We start from the raw sequence: 24350 nt of genomic DNA on the forward strand, positions 1-24350 counted from the left end.
GTGCTAGTCATTGTCATGTATTATGTCATTCAGTTCTCATCACAACTCTGAGGTAGAGAATGTAATTGCCCCTGGTTTATGGATGAGGACACAGAGCTCACAGAGAGTAAGAGACAGCCTGACATTCCAGCCCAGTAGGTCTAACTCTAGAAGTGGAATCTACCTTGGAGTGTAAAACGCTGAGTACCTAAAATAAGCCAGTCCCATATTGCTAGGTCAGAAAAATCACCTATTCATTGGATTATTTTATTTCACCAATTGACTCTTCCCAACTTTATTAGCTTGAAACATAGCAATTTTTTCTTAATAAGGATACCGTGGAGATAAGTGAGATAATTTACTTGATACTAAAAGTTTTCTCATCCATCTCTAGTTAAGTTTTCTGTGACGCTATAAAAAAGAAGGTAAAAATTTAAACCAGTATTTATAAAGATTGTCATATGAAGGGGGTTCTCTCTTCTATTGATGGAGACTTATGGAAAGTATTGTCCCAGGAGGGCTCGGAAATCCTTGAAGGCAAATGTAAGTCAAGCAAATTACACTTAATAGTAAGGCTGATAGTCCAAGAATAAATGAACTATGTTTTTTTTTATTATTATTTCCATCAAAAAATGAGTGCCCTGTGCTAGATCTATTAGCTAAAAATAAGTCTCTACGTGTTAGGTTCAGAAGGAGTCATATTTTAGATTATAATGTTAGAATACCATTTAGGTGTCCGATTTTCAAAGAAAATGGATTTTTCTAACCTTTTGATAACTCTTAGTTTTTTTTTCCTTAAGACAAAAATGTGGAATGGATTAATATTCCAAAACATTTTAAAATAAATTTAGTAGCTCTTTTCACTTCTTCTCTGCCTTCTTCCCTCATCCTTCCCTCCCTCCTCCTCGCTCCCTCCCTCCCTCCCTTTCTCTGTTTTTAATTAAGCATTAACCAAAAGCCAAGGAGATCCATTTGAGGGGAAAATGAGCTCTTCTTTCTTCCTCCTTATGCTGTAAAATCTGCACATCGTTGACAGAATGTTGATTTAGAATTACACTAATTGACAGTGAAAGACTTCATATAATCCTGTTTATATGACCTCCAATAATGTTAAAAGATCAAATGAAAAACCTACCCTGGCAATTTTCAGAAGCCGTCATAGGCTATAACAGAAAGGCTTTAGATGAATGAACCTCCAGTTTCTACAAAATGTGTATTTGCCTTTTACACAAATCGTACTTCATCAGTCACCAGACCCGCTCCAAAAAGATGACTTCCGTGGGGACCAGGCGCCTGCCTCTCTTTAGAGACACATTCAAGAACTCCATATGCATTGTTCTTAATAAACTGGAAAGACTGGTAGGTCTCCAGAAGAATTATCACGTTTTTGTGTCCTTATTCAAAAGGGACACTGGTTTTTGATGTCAGTGCCAGGATCCAACAATAACACAGTTGACACTAGCGCTTGATTTTAGCGAGGGTCATCATAACCTTTTAACATTTAGATACTGAAATAAAGAGTAAGATCTCTAAAGGCTGGGCTAAAATCTACGTAACACAATTTGAGAGAGAACAATCCTTCACTTTCCTAAAGGCACACCTGTTTTCATTTCGTTAAAAAAATAATGTTGCTCGTGTAACCTTCAACACATTAATTTTTTATGTAGCCTTCACATTTTTTTTCTCTCCTAGTCTTCAAATAATAATCCTGAGGTACACGGAGAACCAAGTGTGGCATCAGTTAAGGAGCACCCTTTCTTCCAGGAACTGGGCTCTGGTCTGCCAGGGTCGAACAGTGCTAAGAATGAACAGCGGAATATGTGCACTCAGGATAGAGAAGAATGGAGGTTGGTGATGTGGATGGCACAGGGACATTGTTTTACCCAGAGTTGTCAGGGATTTGAACAAAGCGAGAGTGTGAGCCATGCAGAAGTCTGGAGCAAGAGTATTCTTGGCGGGAAGAATGGTGTATGGAAGAGACTTGAGTTGGAAGTGGGCACGGTTAGAATAATAGTTATCTCACAATCTTATAGAACTGTTGTGAGGATAGCATGTGACAGTGTATGTGATAGTACCTAAAACTGTGTTCAGAACTTAGCAGTCACTTAACAAATGAATGCTTAGGAAATTGAGAACTCCCCTCAAATTAAAATTTTTGACAAATTAAAATGCTATATATGGGTAGCATTCAGAATCTGATGATGTCTCTCAGCAGAGTGGATGTTGGTTGTCAGTGCTCAGTTTTGTGGAAAGAAGTTCTGATTGTAAGACTCTGTAGCTTGTGCAGATTCTGAATAAAGCAAAATTATGCCATTTATGATAACTATTATTTAACGAATGCTTACTATATTAGAGTAGATAATAGTAGCTGCTATAACAAACAATCCCCCAAAAAAAGGGTTAAAAAAAAAAATTATGTTCTCTCTCGCTCATGTTATTAGTCAGGTGACTCTCCTCCACACAGTGATTCAGGGATCCAGCCTCCTGTTATTCTGTGACGCTGCTGTCTTCAAAGTGCAGTCACCATGGAAACATGACAAATAAAGCGCTGCATGGGGCAGGGTGGGGGTGGGGCTTCTGGGAGTGGAAGACACACCACTTCTGTCTGCATTTCATTGGCCAAAACTAGTCACAAGGCCCCAACCAGGTGCAAAGAGACTGGAAAACATAGTTGTCCTTAATATCCAGAAGAAAGTAAAATATTCGGTAAACACATAGGCACACGCTTTATAGTCATATCTCATTTATATCTATAAGGCAACTGATATTATTAGTCTGATTTATTTCTCGTGAAGAAACATGTAAAAGGTCACAGATCTGGTGAGTGTCAGAGATTCTATCCCAGTTCTGTATACTGATGAGGTGAACTTTCATTACCCCCTCACAGTGCCTCGTGAGCAGCAAACGAGCACGTATCAGAAAGAGGCTGGGCAGAGTGGAGCCACTTACCTGGGTCATCTTTCCGCTGTGTCCTTGAATAGCTCAGCAAATCTGAGAAGTCACTCCACACCTTTGCATGTCAACTTCCTCATGGGAAATTGGACTGCTTGACCATTAAATTCCCTTCTGACTCAAAAATCCATTTAATTTTATTGATTTTACATGTTTATAAGTATGCTTGTTGGAGCATTATTACCCCAACGTCCCTTTTAATGGTCCTTGCAGGGGCTAAAGGCTATTGGAAGAGATGTCGTGCTAGAATCGTATCTGTAAAGAATACTCAGCACTTCTTATGTCCCTCTATTTCTGTTCCCCGTGAAGAATGTTTCATCTGTTTAGTAGACTCCACTGTCAAAGAGCTGCTGATTCCTGTTGGTTTAGGAAAATGTCCAGCATGGCTTGTGTTCAACAGCCCTGCTGTCTTTTCCGGAGCACCCTGGGAATGAGACCTGCCACATCTCTTTCACCCTAAACTCGGCATGAAATGTGCCTGCCCCGGCTTCAGAGCAGCTTAGCTAATAAAGCAGGAGATTGCTGACAAAATCAGATCCTTGTACTGCTCAGGAACTGTGTGTGCCAAGAGCCAGCCCTTCCTGGCTCCCCTGGGGACGCTGAGGTTTCAGGTTCAAAGTCAAGACTACAAGTTATGGTCCACAGCCAGCTTCCTGAAAAAGGGATGAAAGTCCCTATCAGAATTTCCCTCCTTTCTTTCACCTTCTCTGTCTGGTTAAAGCAGAGACTGGTTTTTGTTTTTGTTTTTTGTTTTTTTCTGCCATTGATAGGAGGCTGTTTTCTGTTCACAGGAACGAAAAACAGTGGCAAGAAATGATGTCAAACATGATAAAATGTGACCAGGACAAGATGGTGATTTTTGCAAGCCAGTGACATGGGAGATCTGGGCCTGCAGTGAGTGAGGAATTTCTAGAATGTGCTTTTTAGAAGTGTTTCAGAATAAGTCAAGTGCCGTAGGTGCTAAGGGTGGCGGCGGGAGGCATCATCAGCACCAGCTGGGAAAGCGTTGGGCGGTCGTGATTTTTCTGTAAGCCACAGGGTAATCTACACTCATTCATTCATTCACGCCTTCATTTATTTATTGTCTTTTGTTGCTCACCTTCACCATAACAGACACTGAAAAGTAACCCCTCAGCTGGCCTCTACACTTCTACCCTTATTCCCCTGAGTGTTCGATCCATTTTCTTCCAATAAAAGTCAAAATGGACTTAAAAAACACAGATAAAGTCATTCCCCGACTAAGTATCTTTTAATGCAATAAGTTTCCTATTGCATTTAGAATAACCAGAACACTTTACTGTGGTCTGCAAGGTCCAGCCTGATCTGGGCTGGCCTTGTGTTGCTGTACCTACCTAGTCTCCTTCCAGCACCCCTATTTCTTACCACTTCCCATCATGCTGGCCTCCTAGTTCCCCACACATACCAAGCTCTTGCCAAAGCAGAATTTTTGAACTTGCTAGGCCTCCTACCAGTTGTTCTTGGCCAAGTTCATTATGGGCCTGGCTGGACCTTTCTTTTCTTTTAGATCTCAGCTTTAATTCTACTTCCTCCGAGAGTTCTTTTCTGATCACTCATGCTAAGCTGGTTATCATTTTCCTTTATTCTCTACTGTATTACTTATTTATCTTCCTGCCTAGAAGTTATCCCAGTCTGTAATATTTTACTTGTTTGCTTCTTCATTCATTGACAGTCTCCCCTACTAGAATATAATTTGTTTTTTCTTTTTTTTAACTGTATAGAGCAAAGAAGAAGTTCTAGCTAACGTCCCATCTCTAAGACTGTCAGTTTAGTGGGAGAGAAAGATGTTTCAAGACATGGCAATAATGACCATGTCAGAGGAGAGCAGGGCACAGTGAGAGATGTCCTTGAGCCTCTCAGACTAGGTGGTCAAGGGAAGCTTCACAAATAAGGTGAATTCTGAGCCGGACTTTGACCTTGACTTCGAAGTGGTTTGTGGATGGGGAAATGGGATAGAGCTTTTCAGGGCACTGAATAATAAAGGGGTCTCTGTGCAGTGGAAGCACAGTATGTGTAAGATGGAGGTGGGAGAGATGAATTGGCCACAGCTGTGGCCAGATCTGAGGGAGTGTGAGACGATGGAATGTGGAGAGAGTGGCAGCCACCCCAAATCCTTGAATCTGGTGAAAAAGCGTCTTCCGCCCTCTGCCGATACTCAGCAAGAGAGCGATGTGTCTGCTGAGGATTTTCTTCTGGGTGTGCTTTTGAAGGGGAGGAATCCATTTCACTACAGTGGATTTCTTGCCCTCAACATTGTCCCCAATTATATTCTTCACATGACTTCAAGCCTGTCTGTGTTTGGCTTGGATAACTTTGAGCAACTTTGAAGAAGAGGATGAGAGAGACATGATATTATTATATTATGCTTCAGTAATGTCATTCAGATATACCTTTGAAGAAGAATCAAACCATCATTACTGTTTGATTAAGGGCTGTTTAGTGATAGGATGGTGGCATCGGCGTCTGGGAAGGAAGGAAGGAGCTGATCTGCTGTCACAGTCGGGCCCGGGGCCTTGCGAATGTAGAGACGTTTAGAGACGAGCGTGGGCGTGGAGCTGCCGCTGCGGGATTTGTGTTTTCTTCATGCAGGTGGACCCGAGACAGGGCCGCTAGTGGGTCTGTGCCGAAGTCGGAGACTGGAAGTTCAAAAAGGCATTCACGCAGTTTTATCTGACATCGTTCCGTTAGTGCTAATTGGTGCAATTCTGCTTTTTATTAAAGCTTTTTAGTCAATTTGGTTGGTTTGTGCAGCTGTAAGTAGAGAGGCTGGTTAGGGAGGGCGAGGGAGTGTAGCACAACGGTTAGGGGAGTAAAAGTGAGTCAGATAGACATGAGTTCTTGGTTCTGCCCTACTTCCAAATGACATGATTTTGAATGTATTATAAAACCTCTGAGCTCTGGTATCTTCTCTGTCAAACTGAAGTTATAATTCCTATCACAGGACTTTTTAAAACGCTACAGGGACGATGCATACAAGAGGCTGATCGTTCATCTGGACAAATATAGTTCACATCAATACAGGCTGGCGCATTATTTTATTATGATGATGATTACGATTAGTTACCCTCCTATCACCAGAGCGATTGCTACATGTTTGCTAGACATAAACTGCAGGCAGCAGAATTCATATCCAGTTCCTATTTATCTCCCACAGCAGCGCAATGACTAGCACATAAATAGCCCTTGGTAAATATTTATAGAACGATTCTTATTTATTAATACATGATTTTGATTTATTAAGTTTCTTAATGATTTTAATTATCATTAGATTATTTGTTCGCGAAACATCTGACTGGATTCTGTTTCCTCTTGTACTCTCTCTTCAGCGGGCTTTAGCCAGCCCTTGGGGAAGGGAGGCGAGATGTGGAGGCATGATTTTGACAGGATTGAGAATAGAGGCTTTGGAACAAAGCAGAAGCGGGAGAGAATTTCTGCTATGTGGCTTCGAGACACAGGGTTTTCATCTATAAAATGAAGCTAATACTCACCATAATAATAATAATCGTGATGAAATATACCTCATAAGTTTGCACTGCTGAGCACTGAATCTATGTTATCTCATGGATTCTCAGAAACACCTTGGTAGAGAGGTGCCATGGTCACCTGTTAAACAGCCTTCTGTGGTTGTAATGAGGATGAAACCAGGTGAGATGGCGAGGTGCCTGGTTGGCAGAAGAGGCCCGATGACAGTCTGTTCCATCTTCTTCCTTCCCCCACTGGCACTGAGGCACAGCCAGCTTCTGGCCATATGGCTGCTGAGGGGTCAGACTGGGTTTCCGAGTCCATCCACCTAGTTCTCAGGCCGGTGCCATTTCCACCGAGCACGGCGCTTCCATCAGAGGCACATGGAAGACGTCGCTGCCGCGTATGTATGAACTGCTTCCCCGCCTCAGCTGGAAGCCATATGCGGGCTGTGCTGTTGGGGGCGCAGCTACTTGGCAGCCATGCAGAATAAGACAGCCAGTCATATGCCTGTTCCCAGGGCCACCTTCCAGGTGGCAGACACAAATGCCATACATGAGCAGGACATAAAGACCCACCTGAACCAGCAGGCCTTGTACTTATGTCCTATGGGAGCGGTCTGCCATTTCCCCCATGAAAGAGACAGCACTGTCTGTCTAGCAGCCTCCTAGTGGGCGGCGGCTTGCTGCGGCCTCACTTGGAGGTCTCCTCAAAGCTGCCTGGTCTCTTTTATAATCGCCGATAGTAGAGCGTTGCTGAGGAAGCCGAGCTTCTTTGGCGTCTGCAGCCAGCTGCAGAGAGGGGCTCTTCTGCTTTCCCGATGCAAGGAGCAGCGAGCTTCCATGTCTGCCTCATTGTCACCCTGCTGGCTGGCTCTGTCTGCCCAGTTCTACAAACTGATTTAGCCTGGAGGGAGAGAGGGAGTAGCTCTTTAGACTCTGTCGTGAAACCTGAGCCTCCAGGTTGGGTAGCTGGTGTGACCAGGCCCAGTGAAGAAGTCTCGTTTGGAACCAACCTCCTTGTCTTCTGATCTTGCCCTTGCTACTCACTCAGCACCTAGGGACCTCGCCTCGAGGAAGGGGAGTGACGTACCCTATGCCTTTGTAGAACGATGACTAATCCTGTCTAACTCACGAGGCTGTTGGACTGGGGTTCCTCGTATGAGAGAGCAAGTGCCCCGACTCAACCGCCACCCTCAGACTGTTTTGACATCTGTTGGACACTTTCATAGGCCACCAAACTCTTCCTTCTTAGAACCTTTCAATCTAGCGATGTGATCGTGTCTATTGTTTCATATCTGTCACCCTTATTAGAACGGGGTTGACACGTGCTGGGACAATGTCGGGTCTGTTCTCCGTCCTGCTTTGGCTGTCTAGCCGAGTGTCTGGCAGCAAGGGTAGGTACGAAATTAATATCTGTCGAATAATTAAACTGCAAGTTCTTTGCACAAACTCCCACCAGGGCCTTGCATTCAGTGTTTCCTCTCTCCAACCATGCTGCCGAAGCGATGGACTAATCTTTGCAAAATACAAATCCGACTTTTTATACCTTTCCTTAAAGCCTTGCTCTTCCTTATGCAGACAAGGCCTATGCCAGCTCCCCGAGCTCAATTCCTGGTCTTTCCTCTTTGCAGCTGACCCCATTCGTCACCCCCGTATGTGGGGGTAGCTCCAGGAAAGTGTCCGTTAGAGCATCTCTGTCTTCTCACGTGAGATTCTTTCTGCCTGAAATGTCCTCCCCCGCTTGCGGGTCCTCTTTACGCTTGGTCCTCTTGGGGAACATCTGCATGTTCTCCTCCATGACGCCTTCCTTGACCAGTCACCCGTGCCTCCAGGATCATCGACCCCTCCATCCTTCTTGTCCCCAGCTCTGTTCTACCCTTTGTTTCTTAATTACCAGTTGCATGTTTGTCTCCCTCCCACACTCAAAAGATGGAAAAATCAGGAGAGGATCGGAGTGGGTGAGGATGGTAGACAGTGTGTGGGGGGAAGGGTGGGGGGGGTGGAAGTCATAAAGGCACCCAGTGAGAGGACTGTAAAAAAAAGAGAAAGGCTGCAGGGACAAGCCTGCCCCAGAAACAGTGGCGTTTCCCCCATTTACTGAATAACCCAGGACGAATGCAGGGCTCGCTGCATCTGTCAGGGCACCTGCAGCAGCAGCAGCAGCAACTGAGGCCGTATCCTGAAATAGCCCGCACGCCAGGTGAGAGTGTGCGCCAGCGGCCTGCGTCGGGGCCTGGCATGGGGCCCAGATCGGGCGCCCATCCAAATGAGGCTCGAATTCCCTCTATACGCAAACAGCAGGGCAGGGAACAGAGGCGCCTGCGAATTTTGCGTGGATCAGTGCTTTCTGTGCTGAAGATGGCTCGCAGCAGCGCAGGAATCAAGCCAGTCTTTATTGCTGAATCAGCTGCGTCTCAGTGGGGCTGAAGGTGTGTGATTAGGGTTTTGCCTCTGCATTCAGAGAACTGGTGATTTGGCCCATGATAGCTATCTGGATTCTGGACATTTTGAAATAGAGAATAGAAATTAAGAGCATGGTAGAAAGAACCGAGGCTTTGCAGCCAGACAGATATGGGTTTTTCCTCCTGAGTGGATATGGACAATCATTTAACTCTGACCCTCAGTTTACCCACCTATAAAATGGAAATAATTACAGTACCTGCCTGTGCCCTACTGAGGCTTGTATGTGATCCTATGCTGTATCACAGTGTTAGTCATTGCCATAAAACAGTGGTTCTCAACTAGGAGTGACTTTGTCCTCCAGGGCCAGGGTCCTAACCCCCAGGCTGTGGACTGGTACCAGTCTGTGGTCTTTTAGCACGAGGTGAAAGGCGGGCAAGCGAGTGAAGCTTCATCTGTGTTTATAGCCGCTCCCCAGCACTAGCATCACTGCCTCGGCTCCACCTCAGATCCTCAGGCATTAGATTCTCATAGGAGCACCGGTCCCTGGTGCCAAAAAGGTTGGGACCACTACTCTAGGGAACATTTGACAACGTTCGGAGACATTTTGACTGTTGCTACTGGCATATAGCAGGTAGAGAGGCCAGAGATGCGGCTAAACATTCTATAATGCACAGGACAGTCCCCTCAACTCCCAACAAAAAATCATCCAGCCCAAAATGTCAACAGGGCTAAGGTTGAGACAGTGTGCCTTAGAGTCAGCTTGGCCATCCGGAGGCAGTGGAAGTGGTAACAATTAAAATATAACTATTATCTTTTTTCACTTACATTTACTGAATATAGATTTAGAAAATCTAGAAGAAACTGTGACACATTAAGAACGGCTGTAATTTCTTCGGTGCTCCTCCCTTTGAGAGGTGCGATCTCTGTCACCTCTCCTTGGAACCCTGCAGGCTCTGTAACTGATCCGAAGAGCAAATTTTGGTGTAAATGACAATATGCCAATTTAGGAAGCTATCAGTTTCTACATCCTGCCTCTTGGAGCATTTTATTTGGGAATCCCAAAATATCATGTGTGAAGTCTGCCTTATTGAGATTACCATGCTGGAGAGTCCAAGGCAGGTGATCTCAATGACAGTCTCAACTAAGTCCAGCCTTCCTTATTTAATGCAAAATTGAGGTATGCAGTTGAGTGTATTTAAATATTTGGGTTTCAGTTTATATATAACTTTATGTAATTTTACACGTGTGTATATAAATGTATTTATGTATAATATATATGTATAAGTGCACATTATATAATTAACTCTGTGTGTGTGTGAGTGCGTGTGTGTGAGTGCGTGTGCATGTGTGCGTGTGCGCGCGTGCGTGTGTGTGTGTAGAGAAAGTAGTGATCTCTCTTGCCAACCCTTCTGTTATGCTTTTTAAGCCCTAAATTTGAGAATCCATGAAGGTATTACTTTGAGAATCCATGAAGGGACCTAGATTAAATAGATTCAGCCATCACATTAATTCATCTTCTTGGCGACTAGAGTGAGTCCGTAGCAATTCCTCCCCGAGAACAACCTATGCTTGGACATGTCACCCTCTCTTGGTCGTTCAAGACAGCAGGGCCATCGGCCTATTGGGGCTGCTGGTTCAACTGGTTAAAGATCAGTCCCGAGACCAAGCTGGGGTTTCAGACCTGAGCACGGCTGCAGCCCTGTCGCTTGTTGAATGAGAGCGGCAGGGTTCAGAGCAAGGGAAGGTGAGCGGATCCCAACAATATTCGATTTTTGGTCTTGAAGGACAACATAGCAACACAGCACGGAATGTCCCAAAGTTCTGGCATCCGATATTTGTGGGTTCAAGCCTGGTGTAGCTACCTTTTTATTTAGAAATCTTTAGTAAGTTAAATAATCTTTCTGAGCCCAGTGGTCTAATCAATGACAATACAATATTCTCTTTTAACGTGGTAGTGAAGAGTAAATTAGCTTATATGTGTAAAGTATCTAATACAGGATTTCACTTATCAGAGGCAATAGATGAATTATACCTATGTCCATCTCTCATCTAACTGTCTTTTTTCTATGTATCCATCCATCTGTCCATCCATCCATCCCTCTACCCATCTATCTCAGCTACGTGTCATTGGTCAAGGTTCAGTCTGCTTTGTTTTCCAGATGATCTTGAAGCAATGAACATGGATATCTCTAGGTGACACATTAGTACTATGATTATGGATCCATAAAGTTTGATAATGATAGATGCAAGTAAATAGAGTCATATTTATTTTTGAGGATTTGTTTGCTTAACATTTTTAAATTAAGCATAGAATTTCTATAACATGTATTGTTAAACACATCATAGATGTTGAAGTTAATGGAATTTACAAAAGCATTTAAAAGAATTCTGTGTCTCTTCTAGATTCATTTTTTTTTTAAATCTGCTTTTAATTTCTAAAACCTTGTTAACAAATAATTGTTAATTGATCTCTTAAAAGGTGGATCATTAAACTCCTTAAATGTTGCCTCGGGAAAGAATAATATTGTTAATTGTGTTCACAATAAAATATATCAAAGATATAGCAGATGGATTAAATTATTATTACCAACTATTGAGGTAATTTGGAATGCCATGTACAACTGTTTTTATTGCTTTTTATTGACCAGCCCTATTTCTGGACTCCTGTTGTGCTTGTGACCTGTATCTATGGTATAGCTGCCACTCACATGTGCACTGCCACATGGTCCCCTTTAGTTGTATTTTTAATTTTTGCATATTCACGCATCCAGTTTATTCATCAATGTATTGAATGCCCACTTGTTTGGTTTACTCATCTGTTCATTCATTCACTTACTCGTTCAATCTCTATTGGGGGTTTAAGATATTATAGGCATTAAATTAGATTCTAAGGACAATGTAAACTAAGGCATAATCCTCATCTTAAAGAAGCTTATGATACAATATGAGCAGATAAGGAGAGTGTATGACTATTCGGGCAATTATAACGTGTTCGTCACAGGTAAGAACTGTGAGCCATGGATCATTTTGGAGGGCCAGCTATCCCAGAGGTAACCTGGAGCCTGGGAAGGACACCTAAGCTGAAAATTTTTAAATAAATAGACTCTCACCAGATGAAATTGGAGATTAACATTTCAGGTAGGAGGAATAGCATACACAAGTACCCTGAAGCAGAAAAAATAGCAGTGTTTTAAAAAACAAAGGTAGTCCAGTGTGGGTGTGTTAGACATTGGGGCGTAAAGATGAATAAGACGATTATTTCTCTTGAGGATTATTCCATCTGCTGTAAAGGAGAGAAATGTATGAGAGGATCAGAGGAAAATGTGTTAATATGTGCAAAGTCCAAGAGAGTGAAGGAGAGAGTGTCTCAGTCTGCCTGGCAGTATCAGGGAAGGCTTCACGGAGGAGGCGACTTCTCTTCTCTGCTTGACCTTAAGCTCCTTAAGGGCAAGGACCATGTCTTTTTAAATTTTTACGTTATCTGTTTTTCTCAGCACAGTGACAGATGCCCAGAAAGTGCCGGATAAATCCCTGGTTTAAGGTTATTTGTTGCAATGACCCCAGAGAGGCTGGAGTAGAGGCTGGTAGGATAGCATGGTGGTGACAGGCCAAGTAAGTACGAGGACGCTGCCATGCTAAATGACCGGCCCCTGCCCGGGGCCTGCATAGTTTCTCTTAATTCACTTTTACATTCATTCAGTGACCAACTATGTATTGGGCATTAGTTCAACACTGGTGAATGTAAAGATTACTTGTTCATGGCCTTGCCCTTGACAAAGTGGAGTAGAGAGCTGGGAGACAGAGATGTAAATGCATGGTTGGGTCGATGTGATGTGAGGGATGCACTGACGTAGTGGAAAGGACTAAGAACTGCAGGAAGAGAAGTGACGGTGGTCGGGGTTTGGGACGATGGCGCGTGCGTAGGACTTGGCCTTGGTTTCCTTCTCTTCGCTTTCTCGGTCCTTCCCCTCAGTAGCTCACCGGTATCATCTCTTGCACTAACGTCAGTGTGACTGACTCCCAAATCTATTTCCCCAGCATGGCCTCTTTCCAAAGCTTCATCCATATAGGTCTAATTCTTGTGTGACATCTCCACCTAATGTCCTGCTGACACTTCTAACTCAATTTCTTCATTGCTGAGCTCATCATCTTTTCCCTACAAACCTGTTCATCATCCTACACCCTGTTTTGTTAATAACTGACCACTAGACCCAGTGACGCAGGCTCAGCGCTAACTGTGATTCAGCCCTTTCGCTTCTCCACCTCTGACTCCAACTCTTTTTGGCTGATTCCTCCTCTGTGATATCACTCATACCATCTTCTCTCATTCCTGCCACTGTTACCCTAATTCATTTCTTCTCTCGTGGAAGTAACAGACTTTCGGCCACAAGAAAAACAACATGGCATTTATAAGGCAAAAACAGACTTCCAAGGTTTATCTCTGATGGATACTTCCCAGGGGAGAAGGGAGATTCTGGACTCATCGTTCTCAACCTTGTTTGCTATTAGAATTACCAGTTAAACTCTAGAAAACAGATTTTTAGGTTCTACTCTCAGAGACTTTAATTGATCTGGGTATGGCATTAAAGCCTCTTCAGGTGAGATTCTAATGTGATGTTAAGGCCGAGAACCACCAAACTAGACCAAGAAGACTCAATTCTCTGCTCTTCGATTTGCATTCCCACCACTCCTCCCTAACTGGAAGAGCGGGCAAAATTCCTGCACATCAGCCCAGGATGGAACCTTCCAAAGACTTCGGAAAACAATACAGAGACGAAAAATAAACACCAAAACCATGAAGCACAGAAACATCGTTCTGATACTATGACAGTCAGCTTTCTCCGGCGTGACAGATGAATGTCAATACAGCACGATAACTAGAGCATCTGCATAAAAAGTAGTACGTAAACACAGAGGCATAGGAACATCCTTCTCTCATACTTGTTTCCTCTGCTTTCAATTTTCCTCCACTTCAATCAATCTCAAGCATTACTGCCAAATTAATTTTCCTGAAAAACAGTTTTGAACGTATCAATCTCTTTCTCAAATTCTTTAATACCTCCTTATTCTTTACAGGAAAAACAAAAAACAAAAGTTCTTTTCCAATTTGGCCTTCAATTCACTGTTCTAACTTTATTTACTATAATTCTCTTTCATGCATTCCTGCCTTCAGGGCTTTGCTTCTGCTGTTCTGTATCAATCGTACATATATAAAGTACCCCCATCCTTAAAGATTCTGCTCACATACTGTCTCCTCCACAAAGCTCTTCATGATCATTTCGGCAGGAAGCAATTATTCCATCCTCTTAAATAGTATAGTCCTTTTGTAGTCTATAAAACTAATTTATTAATAATGGGAAACGTTTCACATTAAAATTTGTTGGTTCATAAAATGAATTAGTTCAACAATTCAACGTTCATCAAGTACCTGCCGTGTGGGCTTTATGTTAGGGATGTAGATAGGCCATGGCTGATGTGGCCCCTGCCCACAGTGCGAGGCTGAGCAGGGTACAAGGACTTTAATTAGGCAAGTGATGTTATTATTTGTGATTATGTCTGGGAATTTGAGAGAGGTAAAGCAAATGAATGTCAGACAATGAAACTTCACATTCTGATAAGAAAGGAAATCATCTTTTTAAATGAAACCAATAGTTGAGCCAATGATTATTCAGCTCTTCTAAAAAATTGGTCTTGAAGTAAGCGAGCTGATGAAAAATAAGCCCCTGATTTAATGACACTCCTGGAAGAGATCAGCCAGTGAGTGTCAGTCTATTGCTTCCAATAATAGGAGGTTTGGGGGAGCAGGGGAGTCTGAGAAGGTTAGGCCTGACCCTCACTGGGCTTCCTGCAATAGTCACCCTACTGATTGGATGGTGTGATTTTGGGGTCTTGCTCAGAGTGACCAGTCAGCATGGACATACTAGCAGCCAGTCTGTAACTGGATGAGATCACCAACATTACATCTGTCACCAGTTGCATCCACCACGTAAGAAAATATTAAGACAATGAGGGGTCTTGTAACCCTGACTTGTAACCAGAGGTGAGAGATTGAGATGGGAAGGAAGGGGTTCTGCTACTTCCTGCTTTGTCCACTAAGACAAGTAATAAATTGTCCTCTTTTACTTCTAAGAGCCTGGTATTGAGCTTCATTGTAATGAGGCGTGGCAGCAGGGTCTGGGAGGACTAGTGTCCTCCTGCATCCTCTAGCTAATTTCAAGGAGCAACAGAAACCTTCGCAAGGCATATATCTCTTCCTGCTTGAACTATAGCTATTTAAATAATGTTTTTTTTCCCTCACTTACTAGACCATAAATCTCTTGGAGGGAAGATCAAATTATCTTGATAGTCCTTAAAATGCGTACTGTTATTTTTAGTACCGAATAAGTGTTTGGGAACCACTGTTTTAGTCAACAAATGAAGGAACCTCGAGTGTGTTCGTTTGCTAAGTCTTTTGTAACAAAATGCCACAAACTGAGTAGCTTAAACAAAAGAAATGTGTTGCCTCACAGTTCTGGAGGGTAGAAGTCCAAAACCCAGGTGTCTGGCAGTATCGTTTGCTTCTGGGTAACAGACCTCTCTCCTCGGCTGATAGATGCCATCTTCTCTCTGTGTCTCTTCATATCAGCTCCCCACTTCCACGTCTCTGTGTCTAAAGTTCCCCTTCTCATAAGGACACTACTCATGTCAGACATGGCATGATTAGGACCCACCCTAGTGACCAGGCTTTAACTTTGTTATAAAGACCCTATCACTAAAAAGGTCACATTCTGAGGTACTGGGGATTAGGAATTCAACATAGGAATTTTGAGGAGACACAATTCAATCCATAGAAATGAGTAAATTCTCTAAAACTCCACATGCTCTTGTTTCTTCCACCTTCTCTGTTTATCAGAACTATTCGAGCTCAGCATGTCCACTAGAACTTTCTGCGATGAGGGAAATGTTTTCTGAGTGCTTCAACATGGTAGGCACATGTGGCCGTCGGGCCCTGGAAATGTGGTTACTGTGGCAGAGGAGCAAATTAACTTAAATTTAAATAGCCACATATAGCTGGTGACTTACAACGTTGGAGAGGCCAGTGCTAAAGATTAGGAGGTAGGAGTAATTACTCATCAGAGTGAAAATTTTCTATTTCTGTGATTGGAAATAGGTAGGTCCTGTGTGAATTTAATATCAGAGGTAAATTAGGAGTATGTACTCCTCTTGGGGATAAAAATGAGGCTAGGCAAAAATGGAGGTTGCAAAGCTGTAAGCCGAGAAGGGCCAGCTGGCAGCAAGCCAGTACGATGGCGGCAGTGGCACTCGAATGCAGGCTCTACTCAAAGGCAGCAGTTAGCGCTCAGCCCTGCCACACGTTGGCATGAGGGAAGGTAGTCCCAGCATCGGATCTACTAATTTTCCACAAAAGTGAGAAATCTAGGTTTTCATGTGGAATCTTCTGTTTTGTTTTGTTCTTTTTTTTTTGTTGTTTTTAATGTTGGCAACTGATTTTAACATTCTCTAGGTAGGTCTCGATCTGGTTAAAGTAAACACCAACCACACATTCTGTTGGCTGAGTGTAACCTTGAGTCTCCCAGTTTGTGACTTCTGTTTTGAAACAAAGATTTCAGAGACTTTCTTAGAAGGATTTTCCTTGATCTTGTTAACTGAATATGACAGGACTCTTGAAAAACGTCAGGTATTAAACAATACTCCCGAACAATGAGTTCTTTCTACACGGGACAATTTAGAAAACACCGAAATGATGGACATTTGAAATGAACCTATTGTGAAATTCAGAATCGGCTTGCTTCCAGAAGCTTCCAAAACTCACACTGCACTGCACTATTCCCAGGACTAGCAGATGTGTTCCTGTCTCTGATCTTTTCCTTTCAATTCAATTCAGAAAAAAAGAGGAGCCGACAAAAGGAAGATTGGCAACTGCCAGCTTTGCAGATGCTCAGATCTCTCTTTGACACATAAGAACTCTTTAAAAAAGACATAGGGTGATAAGTATAGTCAATTCTTTGTCTCCTGTAAAGACATTTGTTTTTACCTAAATTTTTTCAACCATTTAGCATTCACTGAACAACTACTTCATGCCAAGTCATGGGCAACATGCTGGGGATGGCGCACAGGCCAGGTCAGACACGGCCCACAGCAGAGTTCAAAGTTGAATGGCGTAGCTGAACTTTAGCAAATATTCTTCTCCAAGACATTAATCCCCATTATAAGAAGTGTTAGAAATGGAAGCACTGAGTGCTAAGAGAGCCTGCAACTGTCGTCCTGATGTTGTCTGGAGGGGGAGTTAGAGTTAGCTCGGCAAAGAGGTGGGGAGCGAGGCTGGGGCAGGGCATGTGAAATCAGTCCTAGGGAGGGAGCTGAACTTGGCACTGTCCAGGAGCTGAAACCAAGCCATTGCGGCTGGAGGGTAGTTGAAAGGAAAGAGGAGAGGGGCCAAGATGAGATATGGTTTGTGGTGATTTGTAGCTCATGTTCAAAGACAGTGGTCTAAGGCGTACTCCATGGCAAAAACCACAAGCCCGAGGAGAGTACCCTGTAGAGGCCGTGTGCGAAGACTTGGACTTCTGCAGCTAAGCAGCCGGAGTCAGGGCTAGTCCTCAGTACAGCTTAACCTCAGGGCAAGTCACTCAGACCCAGTGCAAGCCTCCTCGTGTTGGGACAGTTGAAATCTCATTGTGCTGATTCTCAGTGGAAGGGGGTTTGCCCCCGACCCAGGGCACATTCGGCAATGTCTGCAGACATATTTCATTGTCACGATTTGAGGGGCGTGGGGAAGTGCTACTGGCACCTAGTGGGAAGAAGCCAGGGATGCCACTACACATCCTACCATGTTCAGGATAGTCATCTTCAACAAAGAATGATCAGTTCCAAAACACCAGTAACACCAGCGCTGTGAAACCCCGGATTAAAGTGAACTCCAAAGGGAGTCACGGCAGTGAGATCGGGAGCAGAAAGAGGCACAGCAGCACGTGGAGTTGTCGAGAAGCAGAGGCTGGGAGCCACACCTGCAGTTCTGTGGCTGCGTGTGCAAACATAAAATTCTATTAAAATTCAAAAGTTGTCTCTTGGCTATTTGCTTCTTTCTTTTCGATCGACCAACTGCCAATGGTGTCTCTCAAAATATCTGGACTAGGTCAATCAGCCTTATTTACCATAACTATCCTGACTGCAATTCTGTCTCCTCTGAAGCAAAATAAGCGTTTAAATTATTAACTAGATAAATAAATGAACATTGACTTATTTCTAGTAAATGAAATTTTGTGCAATTATGATTACTATTGAGCTCATTTGTGCAAGGCACAGTCTATGCTTTATCTAATCCCTATAAAAGCCCTGCGAGGGAATTATTAACCATAACTCACAGAGGAGGAAATAGAGGTGTGAGGATGTCAGGGCCCTTGATGAAGGTCAGACAACAAGGGCGTCTGTTCGATCCTGTTGTCTGTCTTTTCTCATTGCTCTGAAAGTGATTTTAAATTGAGAATGGGATATGAGCCACATTTTGTCTCATGCCTCAGTTGGAATAAGGTATGGCTACATATATGAAAAACCCCCAAATAGTAACCCAACATGTAAGGCTTTCATTTTAATGCACATAAACCAAGTCCAAGGCAAATAGAGTGACTCCAAGCATATGAGAGGTTCAGACTCCTATCCCACCTAACCTTCCCTAGCATGCAGTTTCCATTCCCAAGGCCACCTCATGGACCCATCATTGCAGCTAGAACTCCAGCCATCATGCCAGACAGAGAGAATGAGGAAAGGGTAAGGAAGAGCAACAGGCCATGCCTCCGGCTTGATTCAGTTCATGTCGAAGAAGCTCCACTCGAATTTCCACCTAAATGCTTTGCCTTACGTGTCATCGGCCACTCTGCAAAGGAGCCTAGGAAAGGTCATTTTTCTTTTGGCTGAGAATGTTGCTATTATCAGGGAGGAAGGAGGAATACTTACTGAGGAAGCAAGCAGCCTTCCTGCCAGACCACAGTAGAGCTAGCACACTTGAAGCAAAGCTTAGAGGTTTCCCATGTGGTTGAAAAATCTCAATTGATAAAGCAGTGGGATAATTTGGTTACTGTGAGTTGATTGTGAGGCTCCTTCTGACTCCACTCTGCTCTAATGAGGAACAGTCTTGGCATAGTTGGATTTTGAACTAGAGACTGTCCCTTCTTGTTCTGTTCTCCTCCCCAGCACTTGACCTTCCTCCCTTCCATGCATCTCCAGTTGCACACCCCTTTCTATTTCTTCTTTCTTTGTCCTTCTATCTTTTGCTTCTGGCCTTCTGCTTTTCTCTCTCGTCCACACATGGAAATCCCACACAGGTAACTGTCATCGTATTCACGACATACCTTCTTTGTTCATTTGCCCTTCGTCATCCTTTAGGTCTGTTGCTTTGTGACTTTTATCTTTCTGCGAAATGTCCTGTCTAATATGTACTCTCCACTCAGATAATTGCACTTACAATTTAAGATGTATGGTAAGGTTCTGAGAGGCATTCTCCATACTGCTCCACAAATCTGCCCCTTCTGTTCTCATTCATTTATTCATTCTTTATTAATTTCCTTGTTTATTGAACACCTACTATATATCAGACTCTTTGAAGGCTCAGCAGGTTCTCCATGGAATGAAAAAGACATAGTTCCTTTTTTGCAGTGCTTTCTGTCTAGTGGAGGAGTCACATGCAAATCATAGAACCACCACTCACCCATAATCACAGATTTTGTTAAGAACTGTGAAGAAAGAGGTGTTATGAGAACGTCAAACAGGAGCTCTCCAGGTTAGAGTAGCCAGGAAAGGCCTGGCCTAATGAAGTGACATCTAAGATGAAAGCAGAGGGATGAGTGGGGTTAGTTGAGCAAAGAAGAAGAAGCATGTTCCAGCAGAGGGAACAGCACATACAAACAACCATGAGATGGAGAAACTGCCAGTGTAGAATGATTTTCGATTTTGTGCTGCTCACTATTCTCAGATCATGAATAGACAAAGACTCTGCTTTCAAGGAACTTATATTTGAATGAAGCTTACAGAGAACCAACACAAGCAAAAAAAGATATTTTCTGGTACTGATAAATTAATTTGATGGAGAAAAAAAAGTGCTTGGAGGAGAGTGTGTTTGAATGATGGGAAGAATGTTAGTGTTGCTGGAGCATAGGAAGCAGAAGGGGAGGATGGAGGAAGATGTGCTCAGAGAGGTAACTAGTGGCCAGATCACCTGTGTCTCGTGAGTGATGGTAAGGTTTTGTGGAGGCATAGGAAGCCTTCGGAATGTTCTCAGTAGGAAGATAATACTATATGGTTCACTCTTTAGAAAGATCACCGAGATCTTAGGAGTAAACCAGGTACAAATGGAGTGAAAATCCGTGGACTGGATGAGATCCCCAGGGAGTGAAGGCCAGGTGCCCAGCTGTGGGCTCACAGTATGCCAGCTTTATTTTGTGATCTGGGCAAGACACTTAATCTCTCACTCTCTTTATCATAAAATGGAGGTTACGATAATTACAGGATCATGGTGACAGCGTGATGAGATGATATTTTATAGGAACCTTGCGGATGGTTCACACATCACACATCTCTCCTTCAATGTTCACGCCCCTCTCCGCTGATAAACATGAGGTCCTGAGCGGGAATAATTGGATCATGTAGCACAAATTTTAAATAGGAACATAATAGCTGATATGATACTTGAGAGTATCAACAATTTTACAGTCTTGGATCATTTTTAAAATAGAGGAACAGCTGATTCTCCATTTGCACTTGGAAGCTTCAAAATGTTTTGCAAACAACTCAAAGCAGTTTTCATTGCTTCAAAAGCCTCAGAAACCCCCACTGTCTCTGCAGGTATGTGAGAGGATGGGTTGATTGAACTGGAAACAAAAAAGGGCTCTTAGGGTCACTGTGGTGAGTGAGAATTTTTTTCAGAGAGTCTTCATAACCGGTTCATAGTGTCAGGCTTCTTTTTATTCCTCTAATATCTCAGCTAAATCTAGTTGGTCAGCATGGGCTTGGACACTGGCCGGCTCTCCCTCTTTAGTCTCTGGCCTCAGGTCCTGTTATTTTGTTTTTCTAGGAATTCTTATTCTACAGCAGTCTCCTGCCTTCAACACAGCCATCAGACGCAATGAGCACCCAGCGTGAGAGAAATAACCCACACTCCATTAAAGGGTATTTCTTCCACTTCTCTGAAATGCATTTTTAAACATTTGAAATAAATAAGAAAGAATCATTCCCTAGATGAGAAAATCAGTTGGTTTTAAGGGATCAAAACAGGTTATAAAAACTGTTGGGCCCTTGTTTCCATGATGAGCACTGGGTGATGATGAGACATTCTTCAGTAAAGGAGGCATGATTAGAAGATCGTGGTGACATAAAAACTCATTTCCAAGGCGATTTTTTCTCAACTGGAACAAGACTATCCTCGAGTTCTTTTGTTTTCCCGCTGGCCCACAAAGAACATCCGATTATCCAATGTTCTTATGCGAAACTACATTTTGTCCATGGAGCAGAAAGAAAGTAAAAAGTTGCAAGCGGGAGAGAAAGGCTTTTCACTTGATCAGAGACATGGAGCTCACCTGGATTCTGGGACGACCCCTTCTCTCCAACAGATTGTCCACAGTCAAATTGAGACCCACAGTGAACCCCGCGGAATAGAGGGACTTTTACGATCTAAAACGGTCAGGGGGACAGACTAAGTTGGCATAGATAGATGGGCCTGCCCTGTGCATAGTAAGGTAGAGGTTGTTTACCACACAAAGCCCGGATCCGATGAAGAATGAATGAGATAATGCAAGAATCAGAGCTAGATCAAGGTATGATTGATGATAATTGAAGTTCAGTGTAGGGAAAAATTACCGGTTTGTACTGAAGTGTTCATATTTCTATGAATCTTGCTCTAAATCGTAATGTATCATCTATATATTCTAGTAATGAACAGGCAAATAATTTATATAAGTCCTTTAATACAAAGATACTTTATAAGGAAACAATCAGAGATTTGCCCGTGTGTTCATCTAGGCTACTTTCCACTGCTCAGTTTTATCTTTGAGCATGGAGAGTCTGAATGAAAAAAAACACAATTCATCTGCTGGCAGTCCTCCAATTTGTGTCTTGGGAAAATAATAATATGTTTCTTCCGGATAGGTCGCGTAAGCCTAAAACCTATTAACCGTTACAGCCAGCTTGAGCCATCGAAAGCAGCGTGTTAGAGCAGGGCTGTTCCAAGGATGGACTGTGGACTGATGAGAAAAGTATAGAAATTGAAAGTAGCATTTAAAGACTTTTATAGCAAGTTGATGTTGCCATGATACCTAAACTAGTCACACGACATAGAACCATGCGTCATCTGTGATGGTTTGAAAACCGAAAACAAATATAGTTCAATTAAGTCAATAAACCTTGTTTTCTCTTTCCTTCCCTCCTTTCCTGTCTTCCAGAAATACTCATAGTTCACTATTTTAAACCCCATGGGTTACACTGAAGATACAGTGCTGAATAAGGATGTTACTCTTCCTCTCACCTGGGGGTTTCAGCTTTGTCAGAAAGGTAGCCATTAACTAGATAACCACACAGTTTAATTAATTGATTGATTGACGAATTCAAGGAGCAGCAATTACTATGAGTTAAAATAAAGAGAGCTGTGAAAACGTGTTAGAAAGACCTAAACTTGACCCAAGATGTGGCGAGGGTGGGTGGGACAATTGGAGGCGGCGTTTCTGAGGGTGGAATATATGAACTGAGCTCTAAAGGGTGAGCGGGAGTTATCCCAGTGAAGAGGGGGACCAGGAGTGTCATAGGCAGAGAGAGCAGCACGTACAAAGGTCCTGTGGCAGGAAGGGTCAACGGCTGAGGTACTAGGAGAAAGCAGCTTGTCTTGGAAACCTAAAGTCTGTTGTGGGCTACATCTTACTTATACCTGTTTGTTCGACTCTCACTTCATGTCTTTTTTTCTCCCCCCCCATAAACCAAGAATTCCAAGTAATTGGATTCATGCCAGGAAACCCTGCATTGTAATGCTTGGCTTTCTCCAATGGCGGTTCTTGCTTCTGGGACACCCTCTCTTCCAAACCCTGGCCGAGATCTTAGTGATGAATTATATCAGCTCATTCTTGATCGTTGGGCTAAATTCAGCCACCCAGAAAGGCAGCACCTGCCTTCTCTGCCCTGTCCTTCCTTTACTTTGGCTAGACAACACCGCTGGCCAGTGATCTCTAATGCTAACTAAGGCTGACTGCTTACTCAGCCTCCCATCTTGTATATTAACCAATGGTATAAATAGGATACTCTCCCGGCTGAAAGAAAACTTCCTCTCATTGCTAGAAATGCACCCCACCTACCCGGTCTTTCCCCAGTTCACGAGGTTATTTAGAGCCAAAGGACCTTTTCCGGCCTTTCCTTGATGACTCTTTAATCAACACTTCTCTGTTCAAATCTTGTCCCAATGTTCAGGGCGTTCTCATAAAACATGGTGGGGCGAAGGGAGTAGACTTTGGGGCCAGTTCTGGGGTTCAGATCCAACTCTGATACATGCTATCTGTGTGACCTTGGGAAGGCAGATCACCTTTTCTGAGCGTCAGTGACCTGTGGAACACAGATGCTGTCAGAATACTTAGCCTTTAGGGTTGTCATGGCTGTTAACTGAGGCTTTGTATTTAAAGCATCAAGTTCTCAATGAATGACTTTTTTAAAGCTATTCAGCTTGCTTTTTAAAGCCTATCTGATCGTGACAAAAACTAACTGGGATAGAAAGGGCCCTGGAGCCACAGCCCACACAGATGAGTAGCAACTCACATTGTCAATTACAGTCTCAGCCCTTCTCACCGAAGAATCTGACACAGACACATGTTGTGTTTTTATTAATATTTCATTTAGCCAACATACTCTCACAGAAGCCAGTCGATCTCCATGAACTTCTCTTTAACTTTTTTATTAGCTTATTAATGGGATTGGGGAGATGTATATCATCTAATGGGACATTTCTCCCCTCCCTCTGAAAAGCATGACATTCATAGATTAAAGAGGTCATACATTTGCATCCGGCCAAGGGAGGTCATCTGGCTGGCTTTGATGAGATGATTTGTATCCTAAATTTTGCACTGCTCTGAAGTCTGGGAAGTGAGAGATAAAGGAAGATAAACCGAGATGGGGAACAAGGAGGCAGAGGGGTGGGGTCTGTGGATGAGAGAGCAGAGGCAAAGCGGGCCTTGACATAAGGAGAGAAACTAAGTGTAATGTGATAATGGGAGCCTGGCTCGTGGGGAAGGAGGACTGGGGGGCCAGACAGAGCGGCACCCAGGGTTTTTTTGGCTCAGGAGCTTCTAGGCTGACAGGCAGGAGGGGAAGGTTTCAAGGGAGCATATGAGCGGTTGGCATCAGCACTCAGTACCTGCAGTGGCTGGCAGATGAGGGCACCAGTGCTGTATGTGAGAACAGGGCAGGGAGTGCTCACAGCATCCTCTCCAGTGCCATTAGGGGTAATTCGTTTGCTGTGATTGGTTGAAGGATGCTCCAGCATTCCACAGAGACGCTAACATGTGTGCA

General features: G+C 43.3%; 1 protein-coding gene across 28 annotated transcripts in view; it reads left to right on the top strand.

Annotated features, from left to right (window-relative positions):
- Window positions 1-24350, top strand: part of LOC105292562 — a 713386-nt gene that overhangs the window by 488744 nt on the left and 200292 nt on the right. The window contains exons 17-18 of one of the 28 annotated variants that reach the window (XR_002780500.1): window positions 1672-1826; window positions 3723-3737. The exons of the other annotated variants lie outside the window; for them this stretch is intronic. The gene's annotated coding sequence lies outside the window, so the exon portion shown is untranslated. Of the gene's footprint in view, window positions 1-1671; window positions 1827-3722; window positions 3738-24350 lie in introns of those variants that run through there. 28 annotated transcript variants of the gene reach the window in all.

The sequence above is a fragment of the Pteropus vampyrus genome, unplaced genomic scaffold, assembly GCF_000151845.1.
Source record: "Pteropus vampyrus isolate Shadow unplaced genomic scaffold, Pvam_2.0 Scaffold59, whole genome shotgun sequence".
Classification (NCBI taxonomy): Eukaryota; Metazoa; Chordata; class Mammalia; order Chiroptera; family Pteropodidae; genus Pteropus; species Pteropus vampyrus.